This window comes from Triticum urartu, chromosome 7A (assembly GCF_056163025.1).
Source record: "Triticum urartu cultivar PI428250 chromosome 7A, HENAU_Tu73, whole genome shotgun sequence".
NCBI classification, from domain to species: Eukaryota; Viridiplantae; Streptophyta; class Magnoliopsida; order Poales; family Poaceae; genus Triticum; species Triticum urartu.
In genome coordinates this window covers 227,640,579-227,648,099 of record NC_141879.1, presented here as the reverse complement: position 1 = coordinate 227,648,099, position 7,521 = coordinate 227,640,579, and the positions used below count along the sequence as shown (strand labels likewise).

General features: G+C 41.4%; 1 pseudogene; it reads right to left on the bottom strand.

Moving 5' to 3' along the window:
• Positions 1-4,272: 4,272 nt before the first annotated feature.
• On the bottom strand, positions 4,273-5,751 carry LOC147959126 (uncharacterized; annotated as a pseudogene).
• Between the last annotated feature and the right edge of the window lie 1,770 nt (positions 5,752-7,521).

Sequence of the window (7,521 nt, the reverse complement as noted above, 5' to 3'; positions counted from 1 at the left end):
GTAGACTGACTCCTGCCTGCATCTACTACTATTACTCCACTCATCGACCGCTATCCAGCATGCCTCTAGAGTATTAAGTTAATGAAAACAGAGTAACACCTTAAGCAAGATGACATGATGTAGAGGGATAAACTCATGCAATATGATGAAAACCCCATCTTGCTATCCTCGATGGCAACAATACAATACGTGCCTTGCTGCCCTTACTGTCACTGGGAAAGGACACCGCAAGATTGAACCCAAAGCTAAGCACTTATCCCATTGCAAGAAAGATCAATCTAGTAGGCCAAACCAAACTAATAATTCGAAGAGACTTGCAAAGATAACCAATCATACATAAAAGAATTCAGAGAAGATTCAAATATTGTTCATAGATAGACTTGATCATAAACCCACAATTCATCGGTCTCAACAAACACACCGCAAAAATAAGATTACATCGAATAGATCTCCACGAGAGAGGGGGAGAACATTGTATTGAGATCCAAAAAGAGAGAAGAAGCCATCTAGCTAATAACTATGGACCCGTAGGTCTGAGGTAAACTACTCACACTTCATCGGAGGGGCTATGGTGATGATGTTGAAGCCCTCCGTGATCGATGCCCCCTCCGGTGGAGCTCCGGAACAGGCCCCAAGATGGGATCTCGTGGATACAGAAAGTTGCGGTGGTGGGATTAGGGTTTTGGCTCCGTATCTGATCGTTTGGGGGTACGTAGGTATATATAGGAGGAAGGAGTACGTCGGTGGAGCAACAGGGGGCCCACGAGGGTGGAGGGCACGCCTGGGGGGCGGTAGGCGCGCCCCCTACCTCGTGGCCTCCTCTTTTGTGTCTTGACGTAGGGTCCAAGTCTCCTGGGTCTTGTTCGTTGAGAAAATCACATTCCCGAAGGTTTCATTCCGTTTGGACTCTGTTTGATATTCCTTTTCTTCGAAACCCTAAAATAGGCAAAAAACAACAATTCTGGGTTGGGCCTCCGATTAATAGGTTAGCCCCAGAAATAATATAGAAGTGGATAATAAAGCCCAATAATGTCCAAAACAGTAGATAATATAGCATGGAGCAATCAAAAATTGTAGATATGTTAGAGACGTATCACGGGGTTATCTTTGAAACTTAGCGAAATTAAACTCATGAGACATATCCCCTAAACCAACAGAAACAATATCCTTATTGTAGTCTATCTTAACATTAACAGTATTTAAGAAGGGTCTAGCAAATATAATGGAACAAAAGTTATCTTGTGGGGAACCAAGAACAAGAAAATCAGTAGGATATTTAACCTTCCCACACAAGCTTTCAACATCTCTAACAATCCCAATTGGTGAAATAATATCTCTATTGGCAAGCTTAATGGTAACATCGGTATCTTCTATCTCAGTTGGTGCAATATCATGCATAATTTATCTGTATAATGAATGAGGTATTGCACTTGCACTAGCACCCATATCACATAAGCCACGATAGCAATGATCTCCTATTTTAACGGAAATAACAGGCATGCCTACAACAGGTCTATGTTTATTTTTATTATCCGGTCTAGCAATTCTAGCAGTCTCATCACAGAAGTAAATAACATGCCCATCAATATTATCGTCCAAGAGATCTTTAACCATAGCAATATTAGGTTCAACTTTAACTTGCTCAGGGGGTTTGTGTGTCCTAATATTACTTTTGTTGACTACAGTTGAAACTTTAGCATGATCCTTTATTCTAATAGGGAAATGTGGTTTCTCAACATAAGTAGTAGGAACAACAGGATCATTATAAGTGATAGTCTTTTCTTTAACTTTAATAGGTGCAACTACTTTTACTTTGATGGGAGGATTATATTTAAACCACTTCTCCTTAGGGAGATCAACATGAGTAGCAAAGGATTCACAGAAAGAAGCTACTATCTCAGAGTCAAGTCCATATTTAGTGCTAAATTTATGAAAAACATCGGTATCCATAAAAGATTTAACACAATCAAACTTAGGTGTTATACCTGACTCCTTACCTTCGTCGAGATCCCAATCTTCAAGTTGCATTTAATTCTCTCCAATAATTGCATTTGAATTCAATTGTCTTCATCATAAAGGAACCAGTACAAGAAGTATCGAGCATGGAGCGATTGTTGTCAGAAAGCCGAGCATAAAAAATTTGAATAATCATTTCTCTTGAGAGCTCATGATTGGGGCATGAATATAACATTGACTTAAGCCTCCCCCAAGCTTGAGCGATGCTTTATCCTTCGCGAGGCCAAAAATTATATATATAATTACGATCACGATGAACAAGGTGCATAGGATAAAACTTCTGGTGAAATTCCAATTTCAGTCACTTATAGTCCCATGATCCCATATCATCACATAGCCTATACCATGTCAATGCATCTCCCTTCAAAGATAAAGGGAAGAACTTCTTCTTGATAACATCATCGGGCATACCTGCAAGCTTAAATAATCCACAAACTTCATCCACATAGATTAAGTGTAAGTCGGGATGCAATATTCCATCTCCTGCAAAAGGATTAGCTAGCAGTTTCTCTATCATACTCGAAGGAATTTGAAGTAAACATTTTCATTTTCAGTAGGTCCAGTAGGTTGAGGAGCAACTATTTTCTCTACCGGTCGGGGTGAAGATACCCCGAACAAGCCCCTCAAATGATTACTTTCCATAGTAACAAGTGAGAGTAAATTTCAGCACACTATATAAATTTTTCCTTAGCAAATTCCACCTACCAAGGTTGCTTCACTCCCCGGCAACGGCGCCAGAAAAGAGTCTTGATGGCCCACAAGTATAGGGGATCTATCGTAGTCCTTTCGATAAGTAAGAGTGTCGAACCCAATGAGGAGCAGAAGGAAATGATAAGCGGTTTTCAGCAAGGTATTCTCTGCAAGAACTGAAATTATCGGTAACAGATAGTTTTGTGATAAGGTAATTGGTAACGAGTAACAAGTGTAAATAAAGTGCAGCAAAATGGCCTGATCCTTTTTGTAGCAAAGGACAAGCCTGGACAATTTCTTATATAGAGAAAAGCGCTCCCGAGGACACATGGTAATTATCGTCAAGCTAGTTTTCATCACGTTCATATGATTCGCATTCGGTACTTTCATAATTTTATATGTGGGTGGACCGGTGCTTGGGTACTGTCCTTACTTGGACAAGCATCCCACTTATGATTAACCCCCATTGCAAGCATCCTCAACTACAACAGAAGTACTAAGGTAAACCTAACCATAGCATGAAACATATGGATCCAAATCAGCCCCTTACGAAGCAACGCATAAACTAGGGTTTAAGCTTCTGTCACTCTAGCAACCCATCATCTACTTATTACTTCCCAATGCCTCCCTCTAGGCCCAAACAATGGTGAATTTTCATGTAGTCGATGTTCACATGGCACCACTAGAGGGATGACAACATACATCTCATCAAAATATCGAACGAATACCAAATTCACATGACTACTAATAGCAAGACTTCTACCATGTCCCCAGGAACAAACGTAACTACTCACAAAGCATGTTCATGTTCATAATTAGAGGGTTATTAATATGCATAATGGATCTGAACATATGATCTTCCACAAAGTAAACCAACTAGCATCAACTACAAGGAGTAATCAACACTACTAGCAACCCACAGGTACCAATCTGAGATTTGGATACAAAGAGTGGATACAAGAGATGAACTAGGGTTTGAGATGAGATGGTGCTGGTGAAGATGTTGATGGAGATTGACCCCCTCCCGATGAGAGGATCGTTGGTGATGATTTCCCCCTCCCGGAGGGAAGTGTCCCCGGCAGAATAGCTCTCCCGGAGCCCTAGATTGGTTCCGCCTCGTGGCGGCGGAGTCTCGTCCCGAAAGCTTGCTTATCATTTTTTCCTTGATGAAAGACTCCATATAGCAGAAGATGGGCATCGGAGGGCCACCAAGGGGCCCACGAGGCAGGGGGCGTGCCCAGGGGGGTAGGGCGCTCCCCCCACCCTCGTGGCTGGTGGGTGGCCCCCCTCTGGTACTTCTTGCACTCAGTATTTTTTATATATTCTGGAAATAACTCCCGTGAAGTTTCAGGACTTTTGGAGCTGTGCAGAATAGGTCTATAATATTTGCTCCTTTCCCAGCCCAGAATTCCAGCTACCGGCATTCTCCCTCTTTATGTAAACCTTGTAAAATAAGAGAGAATAGGCATAAGTATTGTGACATAATGTGTAATAACAACCCATAATGCAATAAATATCGATATAAAAGCATGATGCAAAATGGACGTATCAATACGCCCCAAATTTCTAAGCTTCAAGCTGCATGAAAAAGAAACATCTTTAAATATTCAGAGAATGTAAATACTGATAAATAAATAAAATAAGCTTGAGAACATTACCTCCTTCCGTTTCATCCCACGTCGGTTTTTCGCATGAAAGCGTTTAACTATCACCTCATTAGTAATATTATTGAGCATTTCCTTTTCTACGAAGCAAATAAGGCTATTGCTCAAATAATCATCACCCATCTTGTTACGTAAAGCATTCTTCACAAGCTTCATTGCGGAGAAGCATCTCTCAATGGTTGCAGTGGCAACAGGAAGAGTCAATACTAATTTCAAAAGTCGATAGACAAGAGGATAAGAAAAGTGCTTCTTCATAGATACCATCAGTTTAGCCAGATCATTGATAGTTTCCAAGCTAGCAAATCTTGTATCATTGCATACATTATCTATGTACAGGCAAAGCTCCTTCTCAAGATGCCCCAACTCAGTATCACTAAAGTCATTAGGATAAAACTTAGCCAACTTCAATAACTTCTCATCATCATAGTGACTAAACTGACCGCTTGGGTTGAAAGCAGACATACAACAAAGCAAATCATTGTTTACCTCATTGAATCTGCGATTTAGTTCTTCTGCCAATAAATCCAAGACAACAAAAAAATCGACTCTATAATGATGCTCATTATTAATGCCAGTCCTCTTCCTTGGTTTCTTTGGATTTACGTACTCCTTTTCCACGTCCACAACTGAGATATCATTCTTGTCGCAAAAACAACATACCTTGCTCAGGAGAGAATTCCATCCATGTTGAGATCTAAGCTCATCTAGCTCTCGTTTAACAGATTCCACATCTGATATAGCATTTACAATGTCCATATCCTTTCTCCGAAATGTTTTTGACAGCCCATTTGTTAAAGCTAATATAATCATCATCATGTATAGAAAGAATGCAGAATAAAATGGCTGGAAATATTTTAGAAGACCACTGACTTGACGTTGCTTAGTAGCATCTGAGCCCTCTTCCTCCACATACTCTAGAACTTTTACCACCGAGGTAAACATCTTCGACAAACTTGACAAAGTGGTATAGTGAGAATTCCATCTTGTATCTCCTGGTCTTTGAAGAGAAAGCTCCTGGTTTAATCTGGACCCTGTAGCAATCTCTCCCTTACCAATTTCTTTCCTCACTTCTTCTCGATGGTTCTCTCTAAGTTTATCCTTTCTCTTGCAAGATGATCCAATGACATTCACTAATAATGATATCATATCAAAGAAATATTTTTGCAATGGCCACAACAATCAAGTTAAGTTTATGAGCAAAACAATGTATGTAATAGGCTGAGCTGTTCTCCTTCATAATCTTGGCGGGACAAGGTTGATATGCCCCCCATGCCAGGTACTTTCTCCTAATCTCCTCATGTTGATTGACATTAAAATCTGTAAGTCTCTTCCTTTTAGATGGATCCCGAGTAAGCTTGTCCAGATCAACTATTTCAGGCATACTACCAGTCGTCGACTTTGCAAAAAAGTCTCTCCATTAGCTTCCCTATCAATGCCAAATAGTTGAACAGTAAATAAATCATAATACCAGAAGGTGAAATATCACCATAGGCTTTATTCTACTCCAACGACTTCAAACTTATTCATACAAAATTAGTAGATTTAGGCGTTTAACAAGGTTCGGTCAACCTAATTATCAATTCATACATTACAATCTATATATGTACATAGGATATTTGATACATTTACTACTGAATAAGATAAAGATATAGAAATTAGAAGGAAAAGGCCAAGAAAACTGAACCTAGGGCTTACCTTGATTGATCAGCGCGACACCACCAACAGATTCTTTCATGCCGGTGTAGAACGCCCGGACCCGAATGACGTGCACCGTGCGAAACTGCGAATCGAGGATGGCCCCGGAGTGGCATCGTGTAGTGTAGGTGTTGCGTACAGCCGTGGACTGCAAGCGTCAGCGGCTTCGATGCGTCAATCAGTGAAGGCGGCAGGTGGCAGACTCGTGGAAGGCAATGTGCGTTCCCAGCGAGTTGGGCAGCAGCCTGCTCGTATTCTATTTAGATGGGCTGCTGGGCTAGCTATTATTTCCTATACATGGACGTGGGCTTGAAATATATGACAGAAAACTGAGAGGTAGAGGGGGCAAACACCTTGAGCTGAGCGGGCGCAATACTGGACATACTAGGCCTGGTATAAAAGGGCCCAAAAAATGAGTGGGGGCATTCGCCCCCACAACCCAGTACGTAGATTCGCCCCTGACCCCGATGGGTTTCGGAATATTTGGGAATTAATAGTGGAAAGAAGGGGTATGGGAGGCCACCGAGGTGGGCACAACCCACCTGGGCGTGCCAGTTGGGCCTGGCGCGCCCTGGTGGGTTTTGCCCACCTGGGGGCACCCCCAGGTGCAGCTCTAGCCCATTGGGTTCCTTCTAGTCCAAAAAAATCTCCAAAAAGTTTCGTTGCGTTTGGACTCTATTTGGTATTGATTTTCTGTGATGTAAAAAACAAGCAAAAAACAACAACTGGCACTGGGCAGTGGGTCAATAGGTTAGTCCCAAAAAATGATATAAAGTTGCTATAAAATGATTGTAAAACATCCAAGAATGATAAAATAACAGCATGAATACTACATAAATTATAGATACGTTGGAGACATATCATTAGCACAGGTAAGAATGGCCATGTGATGCACTCTTCGTTTTCATTGATCTTTCAACACTTGCAAAAATCCAAACAACCAAAATACATAAATGACATTCTTTTCAATTCTTACAGTGTTATAGCTTTATAATTTCCACGAGCCAATTTATTTTGCTACTTGTTGGGTTTGACACTCTACTTGTCAAAAATATGTAAAGTTTATCATCTCCAATTGTTGGTTATCATGTGGCGGAGGCCGCGCTACGCGAGGCGACGTTGCACACTAGACTTAGACTTTGAGAATATGTGCTTCGAAGATATGGGAAATGTGTTGGGGAACGTAGTATTTCAAAAAAAATCCTACGATCACGCAAGATCTATCTTGAAGAAGCATGGCAACGAGCGGGGAGAATGTGTCCACGTACCCTCATAGACCAAAAGCGGAAGCGTTTAGTAACGCAGTTAAGGTACTCGAACGTCTTCGCGATCCAACCGATCAAGTACCGAACGCACGGAACCTTCGTGATCTGCACACGTTCAGCTCCGTGACGTCCCTCGAACTCTTGATCCAGTTGAGGCCGAGGGAGAGTTTCGTCAGCACGATGCATGGTGA